The 21,354-nt window shown below is 50.1% G+C and overlaps 1 long non-coding RNA gene across 1 annotated transcript in view; it reads right to left on the bottom strand.

The window, feature by feature from the left end:
* The window catches only part of LOC141276370 (uncharacterized), a 151,214-nt gene extending 138,084 nt beyond the window's left edge, over positions 1-13,130 (bottom strand). The window contains exon 1 of the long non-coding RNA XR_012325846.1: positions 13,038-13,130. This is a non-coding gene — a long non-coding RNA (uncharacterized lncRNA). The remainder of the gene's footprint in view (positions 1-13,037) is intronic.
* Positions 13,131-21,354: the final 8,224 nt, after the last annotated feature.

Here is a 21,354-nt window from a genome sequence, read left to right as displayed (position 1 = left end):
ACCATCCTCACCAGTATGATGGGAATTCCAAAAATGTCTCCCAAACCATCTGCCTGGGTTGTTAAGAGATGCCCCACATCTGACCATCCTGGTCAAAGCACTTGGAAAGTGAGAAGTTCTACGGCATGGAAGTTATGGGTAAAGCAAGCTTGAGCTTGTACTGGGTCTGGTGATGTGAGGGCAGCATGGCGGATTCCAACACATGGTCATGAGAGTGATGCCTCCTGTTCACATTACGCTCTGGGGCTGTAGGAACACACAAAGGATCACCAAGTGCGGATGATGACCCTTCCAGGCTGAGGACTCAGTCCACAGTGGTGTAGTCAAGGAGGTCTTCTGGGAGGCAGTGGGCTGGAGCTGAATTTTGAAGGCTGAGCAAGACTGGAATAAACTGAGAGTGGGAGGGAAGCTAAACTAGGTAGAGAGCCACTGAGAGCTGGCAAAGAACTTCCTCGGCCATCTCCCATTTACTCTTCATGATCACCCCCATTTTAAACGACTGGCCACTGAGAGATCTGGGCAGCCTGATGCTGGCTTGGAACTCCTGACACCAATAGCCTGGTGCACTCTGCCCCACTCTGCCCCCCCCCACCCCCCCCCGGAGAGCGGAGAACGCCAGAGATAAGCGAGGGGAAATCCAGGAGAGGGGGAAGGCGGAAGGTCTCCCAGCAGGGCTCTTCCCTCTGGGATTCCTAACGCATATCCTTCTCGAAGGAAGAAAATGCACAGAAGACGCCATTTGGAGGCTGAGAGATCACGGGGGAAACTGAGGAGGGGGGTACTGTGTCAGGGGCTGAGAATGCGGTAGTGACAGCCTACCAGCCCTGTCACTGTGGGGAGCCTGAGCTGCCCTGACAGGGGAGAAGGGCCTTTCAGGTCCCCAAGTGCTGGTGTGTGGGAGGGAACAATAGCCTCTTCTCTGAGGCCCCAGGGACAAGGAGTGAGATCACATCTGGGGAGGGAGGGGGCAGGGACACAGGATGTGAGCGAGCTCCCGGGGCAGCCTGCCTCCCTGAAGTCCTCCACAGCCTCTAGTCTTCCTCCCTCCTCCAGGTTCCTGGGCCATAGTCAGGACTATCTGACCCTTCTAGGATTCTTCAAGGGTCTCGCAGCCCCAACTAGACTGTCAGTCCATCAGTGGCAGCTCCGCAGCCTCACACATGTTAAGAGCTCAGGGCCTGGCATAGGGCAGCGCCTTCGTGGGCGGGTGAGGCTCCAGTCCTGCCACTTATCAGCTGTGTGATTTTAAGCCTGTCCCTTAACCTCCTTGAGATTCTCTTGTGCAATGAAGGTAAAAATAGGACCTATCTCACAAGGTCACAGTGAAAATTAAATGAGCTAATCAGAGTACATGCTTACCAAAAATATCTTCATTTGGTGTACCCCAGGGCAGCTAGCACAGACTCAGTATCTAGTAGTATATAACTTGACAATTAGTTGACTAGCTACAGCACTGAGGGCGGGGATCGGATAGGAGGGAAAGCTTTCTGACACGGACCCGTGATTCCAAATGCAGGACGGAGGGTATCTGGGGAATTTCCTTCCTTTGAGGTCTCAGGAACATGGCAGTCCCCAAGTCAGTCTGCCCTGAGCGTCTCACACCCCCAAATCCTGGGATCTTCCCGGGGAGTCTTGGCCCCTGCCTCCTGATTGGGGTGGGACAGGAGACTCAGGGACAGAGCCGCCCTCCTCTGGTTGAAGGAGGCAAGCACCGGGATGCTGGCTTCCTGCGAGGGGGGACAAGGGGAAGAGAAAGGAACCCCTAACCCAAGATGGTGCAGAGGCTGTGTGAAGATTAAGAGGTCATACATCAGTCTCTAAACCAAGGCCTCTGCCATTTTCTGTAAAGGACCAATTTTGAAAAAATCCAGTCAGTCACAGACCAATGCTTTGATAAAGTACTAGAAAAAAATGATCACCCTGTTGAATACTGTGGCAATGTCAAATGCCTCTAAAAATGTGTGTTTAATCTCAATTTCCAGACTTATCAGCTGGTGACAAATGGTTTATACCACACAACAACCACACTACACTTGGTGCAGACACCCCATACACGGTCATTTCCCTCTTCTCCTTCACGCAGTCTTACCACCTCCTTGACTGGATGGGCAAAGGGGTTCTGAGAGCCACTCACCATGTGTTCAGAAACCACCATCTCCCCCGGCTTCCCCTGGTCGTCATCTGTGGCCATATAGCCTCTGTTTTTCTGGGACAGTCCTAATTATATATATCCTGTCTCGTGGAAATGTGTTCCGACTTTTTTTGATGTCTGCCATACAATAGACATGTTCCTGAAAGGATGAGCAGAAATTCTGTATTTATGCAAAGCAGGATGTGGAGAACTGGGTCCCAAGGCAGAAAGCCCTTCCCAGGGGTAAGTGTAGAAACAGAGTGTCCGTCTGTCAGGATATAGTGCAAAGGCTTCCCCTGGGATCTAGAAGTTACTATTTTTTGAGCACCTAAAATATGCCAGACCCTGAGCTCCACCAGCAATCTATTTGTCTTTCCCAAGAGATTCTACAAGGTAGACATTATTTTGTCTGACTTAACAGGTGACACCTCTGTGAGTTCCTAGAAGGAGCTATGTAGGTGCTTTACGGCAGCCCAGAGGGTTTCAGAACAGCCCCTCCCCAATGCTGATCCTGAAGGGGCTTCTTAAAAATGCAGATTCTCCAGCCCCACACCCTAGGTTCTGACGCCAGAAGCCTGGGTGGCACCCACGATGTCCAAGTGATTCTGAGGATGGGCCTGCTCTGGCATCACTGTTCTCACTGCTGCTCAGGCCTGGAGGCAACCTGAGAGAGCCCATACGATGCAGTCCTCAAAAGTGAAGACCTTTTGGGCCAAGACGGCAGGGTAGAAAGACCCCGAGCTCACCTCCTCTCACAAGCACACCAAAATCACAACTATCTGCAGAACAACCGTCGATGAAAAAGACTGGAACCTACCAGGAAAGATCTTCTACAGCTAAAGACATAAAGAAGGAACCACAATGAGACGGGTAGGAGGAGGGGTAGACTCGAGATCTAATCAAATCCCGAACTCCCTCCCCTACTCTGATGGGCAAACCACAAGCTGGGGAATATATTGCAGAGATTCTGAGACTGGAGGGAAAGCGGCAGGACACAAACGCGAGATAAATGAAGAGGGGGAGCAGCTGCTGGGATGCAATAAAGACTGGCTGGAACCAGCTGAGACAAAGGTGGCTTCAAGAACAGCCGGGTCATTGACTGTTAGCTCATTATACCTTCATTGTAATACTAAAAATCACTTCCCCTTATGCCATGACAGTTCTGAGACAGACCATAAAACGCCAAAAAGTGGGCAGTGGCCCAATTCCTGGAAAATCCTCACACTTCAGACCCCTGTCTCATTGTGACATCCAAACCAAAAATGGGGGTGACCACAAGCACCCCAAAGGACTCCCTGTTAGGATGCATGTTAGCTAACTGGGGTAAATTTAGACAGGATGGCTTAAGAGAAAAGAAACTAATTTTCTTTTGCAACACTGCATGGCCCCAATACAAACTAGGGGACCAAGAGATCTGGCCAGAAAATGGGTTACTGGATTAAAATACCATCTTGCAGCTGGACCTATTTTGCAAAAGGGAAAGTAAATGAGGGGAAGTCCCATATGTCCAAATGTGCATGACCCTATTCCAAGATCCAGATCTAAAAAGCTCTTGCTGAGTGTGCCTGGCTCACAACCCTTCAACCTTCTTCCCCACAGGAGCCCAGTGTTTTAGATGAGCCCCTTATGAGTTCACCTCCTTGAGGTCCACAGCCAGGAACTCCTACCACCCCCGCAATTCTGAGGAAGGACAGTCTTCTGGAGTCTACCCCTAGCGCCACATGTGGGCTGCTGGAAACCCCACCACCTTATCCAGCCCCGTCCTATAACCTCTGTTACCAGTGCCATACTACACGAAACAGGGTTACCTACCGGCCTCCTACTATCAAACTCTGTCCCTTAAGGGAAGTCCCAGGAACAATCAGAGTCCACGTCCCTTTTCCTATGGGTGACCTAACTACATGCAAAGAGAAACCTGGACATTTTTCTGAGGACCCCAGTCGGTTCGTGGAAGAATTCACCAAGCTGACAATGTCTTGAGAACTTACTTGGGGGACCTACAGGTCCTCCTGTTTACCTGCTGCATCTCTGAAGAGAAAAGCCAGATCCCTGTCGCAGCCCAGGCACGTGCTGATGAACCAGAAGCCCCAAATCAAGGACATATAACCTACCTTACAGGAGGGGATGCAATCCCCAACCAGGACCCCCACTGGGACGACCAACAGGAAGGTAGAAGGCTTGAACACAAGAACCACATGATAAACTGCCTCATAGAAGGGATGAAAAGGTGTGTTGTTAAGGCTGTTAATGATGAATGAAGTCAGAGAATTAACACAGAGAAAAGATGAGAATCCAGCCCTCTTCCAGGGCCGTCTGAGGGTATACCAATATTAATCCTGACGCCCCGAAGGGCAAGTCCTAGTAAACACCCATTTTATCACTCAATCTGCCCCAGACATAAGGAGAAAATTACAGAAGGCAGCTAGGGGACCCTAAACCCCCATGAATCAGCTCATGAACTTCACCTTTGTGGTACTTAACAATAGAGATAGGGTTGAAGAAGCAAAAAGGATTCAGGGACAACAACAAAAGGCACAGTTATTGGTGGCAGCCCTATAGCCCCTGCTCCACCAGGGTTACCCTCCCTTGTAACAGCCCATGGCAGGGGCAGGATCTGGAAAATCTGGATCAGAGCCCCTGCCTCACCAAGCAGGGTCCTGTTTTAAATGTGGCCAGGAGGGCCACTGGAAGGACAAATGCCCTCTGTATGGGAAAAGTCCACCGAGACCCTGCCTGATAGGCAAACGAGAGGACCACTGGAAGCGGGACCGCCCCCAGTCCTGAAGAGGAATTGGGGCTCCCAAACCGATGATGGCCAAGAGGACTGAAGAGTTATGAGGCCCGGGACCCTCCTTGGCTCCCAAAGGACACCCGGTCATTTCCCTGAAGGAGCCTCAGGTAACCCCTGTTGTGGCGGGTAGGAAAGTTACTTCCTCCCCATCCTGTATAGTAATGGGGATCGATGGACAGCCCAAAGCCAAACAATTCACAACCCACCCTCAGCTGCTTATTAGGAAGTTTTACCTTTGCACATCAGTTCCTGCTCATGCCTGAGTGCCCCGTCCCCTTGTTGGGAAGGGATTTGCTCACTAAATTCCATATAATAGTTCAATTCAGAGACCCCCTCAGAGAAGACACCCACCAGGAGAAACAATTGCTCTTGGCCATGGAAGCCTGCCTCAGTCACAAGTCAGAGGAGGTCTCCCCTCTACCCCATATTGTTTCTCAAGTAAACCCCTCTGCCTGGGACACTGAAGTTCTGGCAAAGCTACTAACGTGCCCCCAGTTCAGATTTCATTAAAACCCAATGCTGATGACCTGTGGAAGAAACAGTACCCCTTGAGGCCCAAGGCCCAGTGAGGTATCCAGCCTTTAATAACCAAGTTTTTAAAACATGGGCTGTTACTACCCTGCCAGTCTCTGTGTACTACCCCCATTCTGCCCATACAAAGGGAAAGTGGAGAATACAGGTTTGTTCAAGACCTGAGGGCAGTTAATGAGGCAGTGATCTCAGTTCACCTGATGGTCCCTAATCCATTCACCATACTGACCTAGGTTCCAGAAAAATGCAAACTGGTTCACAGTGTGAGCCCTAAAGGACGCCTTCTTTTGCATTCTCCTGCAACCAGACTCCTAACATCTCTTTGCCTTTGAGTGGACAGATCCAGACACTCATAACACTTCCCAGCGAACCCACACTGTGCTGCCCCAAGGCTTCAGGGGTAGACGCCACCTGTTTGGAAAAGCATTAGCAAAGGAATTAAGAGAATTACAGTTGGTGAATGGCTCTCTCCTACAGTATGTGGATGACCTCCTAATTTCCAGTCCCACTAGGGAAGACAGATAAAAACATCATTCAGGGACTTCTCTGGTGGCACAGTGGTTAAGAATCCGCCTGCCAGTGCAGGGGACATGGGTTCAAGCCCTGGTCCGGGAAGATCCCACATGCCGTGGAGCAACTAAGCCCGTGCGCCACAACTACTGAGCCTGCGCTCTAGAGCCTGCAAGCCACGACTACTGAGCTCGTGTACCACAACTACTGAAGCCCACGTGCCTAGAGCCCGTGCTCCACAACAAGAGAAGCCATTGAAATGAGAAACCCGCACACTGCAACGAAGAATAGCCCCTACTCACCGCAACTAGAAAAAGCCCGTGTGCAGCAATGAAGACCCAACGCAGCCAAAAAATAAATAAATAAAATATAAATACATTTATTAAAAAAAAAAACATCATTCAGATCCTTAGCTTCCTAAGGGAACGAGAATTCTGAGTCTCTCCTCACAAGGCCCAGATTCCACCCAACAAGTTAAGTACCTGGGATACATGCTCAACCCTGGGACAGGGACTCTAGCCCAGGACCAAAAGGAAGCCTTATGACCCCTCAACTCTCCCAGACTAAGAGGCACCTGAGGGCCTTTTGGGGATGGCAGGATTTTACACGATCTGGACACCTGGATTTGGGCTCATAGCAAAGCCTCTCTATGAGGCCCTAAAAGGAGGTGAACACAAGCCCCTCAACTGGGATGAAAACTGCCAACAGGTGTTCCTAGCTCTAAAATAAAAACTAGGGACTGCCCCTGCGTTAGGTCTCCCAAATTTAGAAAAACCCCTTACCCTTTATATAGCTGAGAGACAACGGTAGCCCTAGGTGTCCTCACCCAAAAACTGGGGGACCTCCCTAGACCAATAGCTTATTTCTCAAAACAATTTGATCAGGTGGCCACTGGACGGCCAGGATGTCTTAGGGCAGTGGCTACCACTGCTCTGCTGGTAGAAGAAGCCAACAAGTTCACCCTGGGACAATCACTGGAAGTGCTTCCTCACCAGGCACAAGGAGTCCTAGGAGCAAAAGGACACCAGTGGCTGGCAGATGGATGACTCCTTAAATACCAAGCCCTCCTGCAAATCAAAGCTACAATGAGGTATCACCTCACACCAGTCAGAATGGCCATCATTAAAAAGCCTACAAACAATAAATGTTGGAGAGGGTGTGGAGAAAAGGGAACCCTCCTACACTGTTGGTAGGAATGTAAATTGGTGCAGCCACTATAGAGAACAGTATGGAGGTCCCTCAGAAAACTGAAAATAGAATTACCATATGATCCAGCAATCCCACTCCTGGGCATATATCTGGAGAAAACTACAATTCAAAAAGATACATGCACTCCAATGTTCATAGCAGCACTATTTACAATAGCTAAGACTTGGAAGCCACCTACATGTCCATCAACAGATGAACAAATAAAGAAGATGTGGCATACATACACAATGGAATACTACTCAGCCATAGAAAAGAATGAAATAATGCCATTTTCAGCAACATGGATGGACCTAGAGATTACCATATTAAGTCAGACAAAGACAAGTATGATATCCCTTATATGTGAAGTCTAAACTACAATACATATGAACTTATTTATAAAACAGACTCACAGACATAGAAAACAAACTTATGGTTACCAAAGGGAAAAGGTGGGGGGCATGGGGGGGCATAAATTAGGAGTTTGAGATTAGCAGATACAAACTACCGTATATAAAATAGACAAACAACAAGGTCCTACTGTTGTTAGCACAGGGAACTATGTTCAATATCTTATAATAAATCATAATGGAAAAGAATATGAAAAAGAATATACATGTATAAAATGACTGTACAGATGAATCACTTTGCTGTACACCAGAAACTGACACAACATTGTAAACCAACTATACTTCAATAAAAAATAAAGAAACCAAGCCCTCCTACTCGACACCCCATGCATAACTTTTTAAAAAATTTATTTATTTATTTTTTGCTGCATTGGGTCTTTGTTGCTGCGTGCGGGCTTTCTCTAGTTGCAGCGAGCAGGGGCTACTCTTCGTTGCAGTGCGCGGGCTTCTCATTGCAGTGGCTTCTCTTGTTGTGGAGCACAGGCTCTAGGTGCGTGGGCTTCAGTAGTTGCAGCATGCGGGCTCAGTAGCTGTAGCTCGCGGGGCCTAGAGCGCAGGCTCAGTAGTTGTGGCACACGGGCTTAGTTGCCCCACAGCATGTGGGATCTTCCCGGACTAGGGCTTGAACCCATGTCCCCTGCACTGGCTGGCGGATTCTTAACACTGTGCCACCAGGGAAGCCCCCCGACGTATAACTCTTAAGGTTTGCCAAGTCCTGAACCCAGCTACTCTAATGCCAAACCCCCTACCCCAAGGGTTCTTGTTCACTCCTGTGTGGAGACTACTGAACAAGTTTACTAAGTAGGCCCGACCTCAAGGATGAGCCCCTGACCAATCCCAACGCAGAATGGTTTACCAATGGAAGCAGTTTCATACATGAAAGGGTTAGAAAGGCCAGCAATGTCATAGTCAGCCTGTGGACAACTCCTGAGCCTGGAGCTCTACCCTCTCACACTTCCACCCAAAAGACAGAGTTGACTGTCTTGACCAGAGCACTCCAACTAGGAAAGGGATTAAGAATCAATATAAATACTGATTCCAAGTATGGATTCCTAGTGCTATATGCCCATGCTGCCACATGGAAAGAAAGGGGACTACTAATAGCAAAAGGGTCTCCTATAAAACACCAGGCAGAAATTCTAGGACTCCTAAAAGAGGTCCAGCTTCCTAAGGAGGTTGCAGTCATTCACTGCAGGGGTCACCAAAGGAGCCACGCCTCCCTGTTGAGGGGAAATGTCCTGGCCGACAAGGCCACAAAGACTGCAGCCCAAGAACACCCAATCCTACAAGCTGTAGCTCTCAGACCCGACGGTCCACCCTTCCCGATGGTACCATCTTATACACCTGAAGAAACTGAGTGGGCTAAGTATAGGGAACTGAAAAGAGACCTCTCAGGGTGGCTGACAGAAGATAACAAGCTTCTCATTCCTGGGGCCAAGCAATGGAAAATAATTAAGCACTTCCATGAACCCCCCCACTTAGGATGGGACTTCATATTCAAACTAGTACTCAGGTGTTCCTGGGCAAGGGACTGTCCCAAACCGTTAAAAATGTCACCAGGGCTTGTGAGCTTTGTAAGAAACCACTCCATACCTCCACCCCTAACTCGGCCCGTATAACATCGGGGAACCTATCCAGGGAAAGACTGGCAAGTGGACTTGACCCAAATTCCCTCATGTAGGGGATGGAAATACCTATTGGTATTCACAGACACCTTTACAGGATGGTTAGAAGCTTTCCCTTCTAGAACTGAAAAGACAACAGAAGTATCCAAATTTCTGCTTATAGAGATAATTTCAAGATTCGGGTTACTAAAAAGCCTACAGAGTGATAACGGACCTTCCTTCACTGCCAAGGTGACCCAACAGCTTTCCTCAGCTTTGGGTATTAACTACCGCCTCCTCTCTTCCTGGAGGACCCAGTCCTCAGGCAAGGTAAAAAAAAAAAAAAAAGCAAGTCATGTTCTAAAAAGAACCCTTGCTAAGCTATGCCAAGAGTCTTCAGGCTCTCCCTCCTGCCTGCAGCCCTTCTATGGACCAGGATGTCCCCAAAGGGAATTGAGAAACTTAGCCCATTTGAAATGACCTATGGGAGGCCCTTTTTGACTTCAGATCTCTTGTTTGATGAGGAAATCCCCATTGGTTGCCCACATTGTTTAGCTTAAGTCAAGTTCAAAGGGCTCAAGAGGGCTTCCCTGGTGGCGCAGTGGTTGAGAGTCCGCCTGCCGATGCAGGGGACGCGGGTTCGTGCCCCAGTCCGGGAAGATCCCACATGCCGCGGAGCGGCTGGGCCCGTGAGCCATGGCCGCTGAGCCTGCGCATCCGGAGCCTGTGCTCCGCAACGGGAGAGGCCACAACAGTGAGAGGCCCGCGTACCGCAAAAAAAAAAAAATATATATATATATATATAGTAATATAATGTCAAAAGCCATAGTATCTGACGATGGTCTCGCCTCACAGGGAATGGGAAAACAATGCTTTAGTAAACATATCTAAAATAGCCCCCCGGGGAGAAAAACTAGTTAAGTGTTGGGTCTGCCATAAAAATCCTGGCTTACAACAATTGTTACAGGTACAAATAGGTACATACCACAAGAGCTATACCACAGACTCACAGATTTCAAAAACAAACCTATGGTCACCAAAGGGGAAATGTACGGGGGAGGGATAAATTAGGAGCTTGGGATGAACATACACACACGACTATATATAAAATAGATAACCAACATGGACCTACGGTATAGCACAGGGAACTCTACTCAATATTCTGTAATAACTTATATGGGTAAAGAATCTGAAAAAGAATGAATATATGTATAACAATCACTTTGCTGTATACCTGAAACTAACACAACATTGTAAATCAACTATACTCCAATAAAATTAAAAAACAAACAAAAACCAAGAGCTTTATCAATTCAAACACATGGAAACAACCCCCTCACACACACACACACACACACACACACACACACACACACACACACGCGCCAATACGAGCTCGATGGGCAATACCCCCGTCAGGCCTGATACCTTGCCTATGTTTAACTCTTTTAAAAAATGTGACATAACTTTTCCATCAATCATCGCTACTTTTGTCATCCAGAAAACCAGTCATGCTTCCAATGCCACTACACCTCTAGTGGTTCTCTTGGCTGTGGTGAGCCTCTTGGAAGAATCCCTGGCCGCCAGATGGGAAAATCACCACAACGTTTTGGAACCCAGACCCAAACTGCATTCTCATGAATGCCTCCATTCTGTGTGCTTATAATGAAGCCCAGGTCCAAGGTGCCTATGGGATAGGGAGGGAATGGACTAAAAACTGGGCTAAAAATTGATGGGATCTATGGAAGTGTCGGGTAAAACCCTCTTACACCACCATCTCATCCAAGCCGAGGGCCTGGAACACTCCCAGACTTAACTATTTTGAATACACTAATGGGCCCTTGACCCGCATTGTTTTCATAACTTGTCCCTTCCATGGATCCGACGGCTGCTTCCTTGCTAAATTCTTCTGTTCCCAGATCTCTTATTGCACCCTCAGGATATGTCTGGATATGTGGCACTCCCCCAAATGAGGGCCCAATGACAAGGGCACCCCAGATAAAATTTGGCCCCTGGGTAAATGCTTATCCTTATATCGATAATGTGTGGCACAAGGGGGCCTATACATTAGGACGTTTGGCCCCATTCATAGTCACAGTACATAATAATACTCAATATCAACCCAGGAGGGTCACTGGATTAATAATGGTAGGAAAAGGACTGCCAGGGGGATTGGCATCTCCATGGGGAGGCTTTGCCTACCATGAGGTAACCCTAGAAAATCTAACCAACACTTTTGAGAGCCTAGCCCTGACCACTGGAAATGCCCTAAATGACTTTCAGCTTCTTTAAAGTCGCTGGCCAATGTGGTCATGGATAATAGACTGGCCTTGGATTACTTGCTGGCCAAGCAGGGTGGCGTCTGTGCAGTCATAAACAAAACCTGCTGTACCTATCTCAGTAATTAGGGCCTGATCGAGGTGGATATCAACAAGATTCATGAGCAAGCATCATGGTTACACTGCTACAACCAGGCGTCAGATCCTAATGCAATCTGGTCCACCATTAAGGGCGCCTTCCCTAGCCTTACTTGGTTCCGTCCCTCCTGGGCCCAGTAACGACCATATTCCTACTCCTCCTCTTTGGACCCTGCCTCTTTAACCTCTTGGTAAAGTTCATGTCTTCCAGGTTACAACAGTTCCACATCAAAATGATGGCTGTGTTGGGCTTCCCTGGTGGCGCAGCGGTTGAGAGTCCGCCTGCCAATGCAAGGGACACGGGTTCGTGCCCCGGTCCGGGAAGATCCCACATGCCACGGAGCGGCTGGGCCCGTGAGCCATGGCCGCTGAGCCTGCGCATCCGGAGCCTGTGCTCCGCAACGGGAGAGGCCACAGCAGTGAGAGGCCTGCGTACCGCAAAAGAAAAATTTTTTTAATTTAAAAAATGATGGCTGTGCAGGGATTCCAACCCATACCACCTTCTGACTTCAAACAAGAAGCTGCCCTGTCCCTGGGGCCCTAGACCAGGCATCCAGAGATTTTTACTCCCTGACAGGCAGGGTCAACACCCCTGCCCAGCCCTGAAGCAGCTACAGAAGACGACCCATCACCCTTCTGCTTCCCACAAGAATATGGGAGTAAAATCTCTGAGAGGGAAATGAGACAGGAGGGAAAGCGGCAGGACACAAACGCTAGATAAATGAAGAGGGGCGCAGCTGTTGGGATTCAATAAAGACCGATTGGAACCAGCTGAAACCAAGGTGCTATGAGAACAGTCCGGTCATTGACCTAATTTAGCTCATTATACCTTTACTGCAATACTAAAAATCACTCCCCCTTATGCCACGACAGTTCTGAGATGAACCATAAAAGGTCACAAAATGGGCAGTGGCCCAATTCCTGGGAAATCTCCACCTTTCCCTGAAATAACAAGAATATTCCTCCCACTAGTATGAAATTAGCCAGCCCATAAAAAAAAAACGACGACCCCTCCCATGCCCTGGGGCCACTCTCACTTTCTGAGCCAGTCCACATTCTGCCTATGGAATGTGTATCCCTCTAAATAAACTGGCTTTTGCTTTTCTCTGGCTCGCTCTTGACTTCTTTCCTTCGTGAAGCCAAGGACCGTCACTTGGCGGTCCAGCCTAAGGACTCCTGCGGGCCCCAGGATGTGACATTTCCCTCTCCTGCAACAGTTCTTCCACAGGAATGAGAGTTCTGAGCCCCACGTTGGGCTCCCCAGCCCGGGGGTCCGGCACCAGGAAGACAAGTCCCCAGAGCGTTTGGCTTTGAAGGCCAGTGGGGCTTGACTGCAGGAGCCCCACAGGACTGGGGAAAATGGAGACTTCACTTTTAAAAGGCACACACCAAATGTCACATTCACCGGCACCGGGACAAAAGCAGTCATTTGATAGGAGCCTGAGCGAGGCCTACCTGCTGGCCTTGGAGAGTCTCCTGGAGAGGCGGAGGGCAGCTGCAGCACATGCAGGAGAGCTCCTTCTACTGCACGAAGCCCCGGCTGGCGGGCGCCATTGCGGAGGCTCCTCCTCCTCGCTCGTTAGCGTCCTGACCTGGCCCCGCCCAGCAGCCTGCAGGTGCCAGTGCTGGGAGCCTCAGGCCAAACAAGTAACTGGGCGGGGCCAGAGCCCCACCCATCAGCAGACAGGCTGCCTGAAGACAGCCATACTAACTGAAGCAATTCAAAGACAAACATCATATGGTATCACTTATATGTGGAATCTAAAAAATGATACAAATGAACTTATTTACGAAACAGAAACAGGCTCACAGACTTAGAAAACAAACTTATGGTTACCAAAGGGGAAAGGTCGGCGGGGGGAATAAATTAAGAGTTTGGGATTAGCAGATACATACTACTATGTATGAAAAAGATAAACAACAAGGACCTACTGTACAGCGCAGGGAACTCTACTCAATACTCTGTAATAGCCTATATGAAAAGAATCTGAAAAACAATAGACATATGTATAACTGAATCTCTTTGCTGTACACCTGCAACTAACACATTGTAAATCAACTATACTCCAATATAAAATAAAAACTTAAAAACAAAAGGCTCCCCGAGCCCACAGCCGCCCCTAGACACCTCCCCTAGACATGGCCCTGTCCACCAGAGGGCCAAAACCCAGCTCCACCCACCAGTGGGCAGGCACTGGCCCCTCCCACAAGGAAGCCCACACAGCCTCTAGACCAGGCTCACCCCCCAGGGGGCAAGATACCAGAAGCAAGAGAGCTATGATCCAGCAGCCTATGGAATGAGTCCACCAACACAGGCCAGGCCCTGTCCTGGGATCAGCTGGGCCCCAACCGTGCCCACTATCAGGCCAACACAACCTTCAGGACACCCCAGATCGCATACCCAGTTGTGTCAGGAACCGGCCCCACCACCATCAATCATCTGAAACGGGCTCTAGGATCCCTGGGCCCTGCAGCCAGGCTCCAGGGATTAGCTCTGCCTGCTGGTAGGCTGGCATTAACCCCAGGATCTCGCTTCACCTGCCAGTGGTGGGGCAACAGCCCCAGAATCTTTGGGACCCTGACTCCACCCACCAGTGGGCTAGCACTAGCCTCAGGCCCCCTAGGGTTCTGCAACCAGCTACCTTGTGACCAGGTCCCACTGAATAGCAGCCAGCAGCACCCACACAAGGCAGGGCCTGGCAACTAACCAGACTAGAGGCCAACCAAGCCTAGCAGACCACCCACATGGTCAGCCCGCCACAAGAGAAGGACCCATGCAGCCTTCTTAGGGGGAACCCCAAGAGCATATACCTTGGGTGACAAGAGGGGAGTGCATTGCTGAGACACATAGGATGTCTCCTACAGAGTGCCGCTTCTCCAAGGTTGAGAAACATAACAAACCTACCACAGACATAAAAATACAAATAGCAACTTCGACAAAATGAGGCAGCAGAGGAATATGTTCCAGATGAAGGAACACGATGAAACCTCAGAAGAACTAAGTGAAGTGGAGAGAGGCAATCTACCCAAGGAAGAGTTCAGAGTAATGATTGTAAAGATGATCAAAGAACTCGGGGGGAAAAGGGAGGCACAGAGCAAGAAGTTAGAAGTTTTTACAAAGAGTTAGAAAATATAAAGAACAACCAAACAGGGATGAAGAATACAATAATTGAATTGAAAAACACACTAGAAGGAATCCATAGTAGACTAAATGATATGGAAGACTGGATCAATGAACTGGAAGACAGAATAGTGGAAATCATTGCCAATGAACAGAAAAAAGAAAAAAGAATGAAAAGAAATGAGGATGGTTTAAGAGACCTCTGGGACAACATCAATCACACTGATGTTCACATTACAGGGGTTCCAAAAGGAGAAGAGAGAGAGAGAAAGGGCATGAGAACATATTTGAAGACCTAATAGTTGGAAACTTCCCTAACCTGGGAAAGGAAACAGGAAGCGCAGAGTCCCATATAGGATTAACCCAAAGAGGAACACAGCAATACACACTGTAATCAAAATGATAAAAATTAAAGATAAACAGAGAATATTAAAGCAACAAAGGAAAAGCAACAAATAACATACAAGGGAACTCCCATAAGGCTGTCAGCTGATTTTTCAGGAGAAACTCTGCAGGCCAGGAGGGAGTGGCATGATATATTTAAAGTGATGAAAGGGAAAAACCTACAACCAAGAACACTCTACCCATCAAGGCTCTCGTTCAGATTTAATCTAAATGAAAATGGAAATCAAAAGCTTTACAGACAAGCAAAAGCTAAAAGAATTCAGCACCACCAAACCAGCTTTACAGCACATGCTAAAGAACTTCTCTAGGCAAAAAGGAAAAGGCCACAACTAGAAACAAGAAAAGTACAAAGTGAAAAACTCACCAGTAAAGGCAAACGTACAGTAAAGTTAGGAAGTCATTCACACACAAAGTTAGTAGGGAGGTTAAAAAGGAACTTTTTAACGATGTAGGAACATATTTATGTTAAGGGAACAAGGCAGGGAATAAAATTGTATGTATAGTTTTACCTCAACTATGTAACAACTAGAAGGAAGACAGAAGGACAAACACAAAATATTGGTGTCAATGGCTCCACGTGAAGGGATTATATGTGATCTCATTTTCCTTTATAGTTTTCTCTATGGAACACATATACCTTTATAAGTAGAAAAGCAATAAGCACTGTTTTTAAAAGAGAAAGTCATCCATCCTCTATACCACCACAATCACAGGGGTCAACTTTGACATTCTGGAGTGAAGCAAGAACTGCTGGGGTTTTGTTTTCTCCTCTCTAAGGGCAGGAAGTAACTATTTCCCACTGGGTTTCCTGCTGGAGTTGGAGGCTGAGAAAAACTCTGGCTGAAGACTCAAGATAGGTATAAAAATAGAAGACATGCAGGCCTTTTGCGAGTGGCTTCTGCTTATCTCTGTGTCCCCCTACCTCTCCACCACCTGCTTGGGGAGTCTTTTCTAGAAAGCACCATCATTACTCTTGCCTCAAGGACTTGGGCCCCTGTTGCCTCCACAACCTGGAAGGCTCTTCCCTAAACTCACCCCCCTCACTTAACTACCACCCTCCAGGCATCATCTCAGGTGTCCTTGTTCTCTGAAGCGCTTCCCTGACCCCAGTACTGAGTGAGGGTCCCCACGAGCACCCCGAACACCCTGTCCTCCCCTACTGACAGATGTGTCACTTTTGACTGTCATCATGGCTTACTTCTACTCTTTCCCACTGACCTTTAACTCCATGAGTGTTGGGACCCTGTATCCCCCAGGCTGCTGTAAGTACCTGCCTCTCCCGGAGCCCCTTGGAACAAAGTGGCCCCAGATAGTTCTTTCTGCATAAAGGTGTTATGGTTCATTCCATGTGCTCAGCAAACCTACCTCCTTGACCTGCTCCAGTGGATTAGACCAGGGGGTGGGACCCCAGCCAAAGGCAACCGCAGAGGCTGGTGGGAGGGAGGCTGGACTCCCCTCTGATGGTTTGCTCAGAGATTCTGCCCAGTATGTTACTCTACAGCAGATGGTGGCTAGCTGGCCAATCAGATAGCTTCCTGGGAAGAGGGTCGTTGGCACGGGAGCGTTTCCCTCAAAGCCACTGACTTTCATTCATGCTCTCCAGCCCAGCCTGGAACCCCTGGAGGCAGAGCCCGCTTCATCTTCCCATGCCTCAGAACTGAAGGGATCTCCATCTGTCTCTTCCACAAAAACTGGAGCCTGTATCACAGGAGAGGGCAGCCAGCCATGCTGTCGCTCTCTCTCCCTCTGGCTGCTCATGGGCCACCCTGTGGCCACTCCTCTGGGTGCCCCTCCTTCTCGAGCTGGGCAGGGTTCCGGGAGTTGCTCCTTGTTCCAGGGGCCTGGCCCAGCTGGCCACGTGCAGGGAATGGCTGGCATGCATGCTGGACCAAACCCAGACTGGCAGGTTTGCAATGGCTTGATGATTTCGGGGCTCTGCTGTCCTGTGTCCCCAGCCTCCACCCTGCCCGGGGCACTGGGGCCGAAGAAAATGTGACCCCCATTCCCTCCCACACACTCTCTCTTGACAGAGCGAGGGGAGGCATTTGGCCCATAGGCTCACTCTGGTGCGGTGGAATGAGCTGCACCAGGGAGATGGGTAAAAAATAGAAACATGTTGCTGAGGCTGCAGGAAGTATGCTGGGAGCAGGGGTCCCGAGAGGACAAGAAGGAGAGGCTTCCAGGGTCTAGGAGGGGTTGACCTGCTTGTCTGCAGGCAGCATCCTTCCCAGGCCAGCCCTTAGTAGGTTGGGCGTTGTGCTAGGTTGGTCTTGTCCCTCCCCACCACCTCCCCACCCTTTCATCACTTTCTCCTCACTTCCCCTCCCCCTCTTTGGGAAACCAGTGCCCTCCTGGTTCTGGAAACCACATGTTCCCGACTCTGAAGGATAACTCAGATTTAAAATATTCTCATCCCACATCAGAGCGTGTGTCACTGTGCTGTGGCTGCCCCAGATTAGTGGCTGACACACTCACCCACACCGAGGAACTGGGGTGGCCGGGGCCGAGGGTGAGGAACATGGATAGATTAAAAAGAGAAGTCCCTGGGAAACAAGGTTCCATCAAAGAAATGAACCTCTTAGACTGGGATGGACCCATTTGGTCAGGGATGCAGAGTGTGGGCTTGCCTTCTCCACCAACGCAGGACTTCCTTGCTCGAGGCAGGAAGGTGGGGTGGGAAGTCTAGTGGTCAGTGTGACACAGGCTGCCCCCCTCCCCCTGACCTTGGAAGATAAGCTGCCTTCTTACAACAGAGGGGGAAAGAGCACTGAGCTGGGAGTCCAGGGCACTCTCAGTTCTGATCCCTGAATGAGCCTTGGGACTTTGGACAAGTCACCCACCAGGCCTCAGCTTCCCTACTGGTAAAATGGGAATAATCCTACCTACATCTCAGGGCTGTTGTGTGCACCACTGAGTAAAAGACCTGAAAGGTGCAGGCAAGTTAGACGCAGGACACCGTGAGGAGGTGGAAGAATAGTGAACAGGGCGTGTAAAGATGAGTCTGGCTGTGTGGCCTCGGGCAAGTTGCTGCCCCTCTCTGTGCACTGAGAGGGTTGACCAGCCAATCTCAACTGCAGTTTGGCTCCTCTCATCTTCATTTATGAAGAATAACACCTTTATCTTCACCCTTCTTAAGAGATCCTTTCCCAGGAGATGCTGCCAGCAGTTTCCATGTTGTCCCTCATGACACCTCAGAGCCACTGGCCAGGGCCTTGTTCTGGACACCAACCTTTCTGAGGACGTTTTGTTGGGGGAGCCCAGGGCAGAGTGAGGGAGACAGGCCCTACCCTTCTCCTGCCTGGGAATGATCTGTTGCTTCCCTTCTCTCCACACCCTCTGGCTCCCTGGGTGGATTTTCCTGCCTGGTCTCTGTGATCCCCTGACAGCCATCTCCCCCCACACACAGGCTGGCCCCTGCCCTGCAGCTCACTTCTGGCCAAGCCTGGTCTTGGGTCCTGAACCAAACTCCTATAGTCTGGGGCTCTCCAGTGGGTTCTGGGAGAAGCTACTAGAAACTCAGTTCTAGGAAAGCTGCCTCCTCACGCCCGGCCCAGGTCAGACTGAGGCCTGGCCTGTGGGGATGTGTTGTCAGGGAAGGGTCTGGCCATGGACCTGCTCTGGGGACAAGCATGACTCACAGCCATACGGTTCAGGAAGACCACACTCTCCGGAAAGGAAGGCGACTCACAGCCGATGATGCAAATGTGTGATTTTCTCTCTCTTCACCTCCCCGCCTGCGCCCCCCCTTCCCCCCCCCCACCCCCGTCAACCCTGGGTCTTGACTTCCTCTTGCTCTCAACAGCAACACGGTGACTGAGAAAGGAGTAACGTAGAGTGCTGGTGACGGCCCTCGGTTGTCCCGTGGGCCCAGGGGCTAAGAGGGGCTTCCCAGGTCATATCCCTACCCCCAGCCTCTAGGCCTGGCCACACTCGACCCATCAGAACAGCCACCCTGTCAGCTCAGACCCCAGGGTCCTAAAACCTCCCCCTCTAGGCCTGACCTCCTCATTCGGAAGTGAGGGCTTGGACCAGAGGAGAGAGGGCAGCCTGGTGAGACTGAGGGGGCACCCTGATGCCCAATGAGCTACACAGTGCTGGACGGGGTGGGTGAGGGCTGAGAAGGACCCCTCTGTCCGCCACCCACCCCCAGGCCCCTTCCTCCTTCAGGCTTTTCTCCCGGCCCAGCTCACCTGCCTTAGGTGCTCTCTGTATCCGCTAACTGACCCCATCTCCCATGTGTGTGTCTCTGGACCTTTGTCACTTTGTCCCTGTTTTCTCTCTGTCTCTGGCTCCCTGTTCTCCTCTGTCTTTGCCTGTCCCCATCTCTCCCGATGGCTTCACAATGTTCTCTGCTGTCTCTCCCACAGTGTCTCTCTGTCCTGTTCTGTCTCCCTCTGACCATTTCTCTGACCCTCCTTCCCTTCCCCAGCCCTCCCATCTGCATTCATTGCTATGGGCTTTATAACCCACTTTGCAGCAATCTTATGAAAAAAAAGAAAAAATGGAAGAAGGGGCACCAGTTGGTTTTCTTCAGTGCAATGAAACCCTGATGGCCTTAGAATTTGGCTACAGGGCCTGCCCACCTCCCCGCTACGGCTTTCCCTCACTTCTTCCTGGACCGCCTGTGCTGGAGGAACAACCTTGTGCACCAGCCCGAGACACCAGCTCCAGTGCAGCTCCTACCTGACTGCTCCTTATCAGGCTAGAGCAGAAACATGTCAGCCACGATGCATACCCTGAAGGGACAGGTAAGTATAGGGACAGAACAGGACTCCACAGGAGCCAGGCCATGTTTCCAAGTTCCAAGTGGAGTTAGGTGTTCATTATAGACCGAATATTTGTGTTCCCTCCAAATTCATATATTGAAGCCCTAACCCCATTGCCACAGTATTTGGAGGGGGTGCCTTTGGGAGGTCAGTAGGCTTAGGTGGGGTCATGTGGGTGGGCCCCTATGATGGGACTAGTGCCCTTACAAGAAGAGGAAGGGCGACCAGAGCTCTTTCTCTCTGCCACGTGAGGATACAGCAAGAAGATAGCTGTCTGCAAGCCAGGGAGATAGCCCTCACCAGGAATGGAATCAGCCAGCATCTGAATCTGGGACTTCCCAGCCTCCAGAACTGTGAGAAATAAATGTCTGTTGGTGCTACTAGTCTACAGTATTTTGCTATGGCAGCCAGAGCTGACTAAGACACTGCTTTATCCTGGTGAGCCCTCTATCGGGAGGCAGCAGCCTGGTCAGATCTCCAGGACCTACCTGGACCAAGGCCAACCCCACCCTGCGTTCTCCACCCTCACCTCGGTGTTTGTAGCCTCTGGCTTCTGCCACAGGTGCTCCTTTAGGGATGTGAATGAGGCCCCTGACCCCAGGGCTGGCCTCCAACCCAGGAGCCTGGAAATCTCTCTGGCTTGACTACGGTGGGCATGGGAGGCCCAGGACTAGCTCCTGGGTCAGCACGGGATATTGACCCACTCTGCTCCTTTTGTGAAGGAGAGAAAAGGGAAAAAGCCCTAGGGCAGTGCAGCCCCACCCCACCCCTGCCATTCACCCATCACTGTCTTGCATCCTAGGAACATCTGTGCCTTGTCCGTGCCCCACCAAAGGCTCCTGTCCTCCTGTCTGCCCACATGTCCCCACTCACCACCCACATCCCCCATCCGCACAAGGGCATCACAAGTGGGGAGCCCCCTGGAGGGTGGAGTGCAGATTCCTGCCCCTCCCTGTCCAAGCCTGGGCCCATGACATGATGACATCTAAAGTGTTCAGGAACCTACAGTTTACAAAGGGCTTCCTCCTGCTGCATTTCACTGAGTTCTCATAACAGGATCGACTCTGTGTATGAATTACAGAGGAGGAAACCAGACTCTGGGGGTTAAGTGACCCCCTGCTGATTACACAGTCAACACAGGGTTGACCCCTGCTCCCAGGGCTGTGACCCAGCTAACTAGCCAGCCTCCGACACAAAGCCCCTTCTGGCCAAGACAACTCTATTAACCTACAGGCACACCTAGTACGTTCCTGCCTTTGGGCCTTTGTTTGGTCATTCCTCTGCCAGAAATGCTCTTGCCCATCCTTTCTGATCATTTAATCATACTCACCTTTCACAGCCCAGCTCCTGCCCAACTCCACCTGAAAATCTTCCGTTACCGTCACAGAACAAGCCTTCCTGGAAACCTATGTTGCACTTGTAATCAGCACCATGGAGGTTAATAAGTGTGGCAGAGCCTGCTACTTGTCCCTCAACATTC

The sequence above is a fragment of the Tursiops truncatus genome, chromosome 14 (genome assembly GCF_011762595.2).
Source record: "Tursiops truncatus isolate mTurTru1 chromosome 14, mTurTru1.mat.Y, whole genome shotgun sequence".
Taxonomy (NCBI): Eukaryota; Metazoa; Chordata; class Mammalia; order Artiodactyla; family Delphinidae; genus Tursiops; species Tursiops truncatus.
The sequence above is the reverse complement of the archived record's forward strand: the minus strand, read 5'-3'. Positions and strand labels throughout refer to the sequence as shown.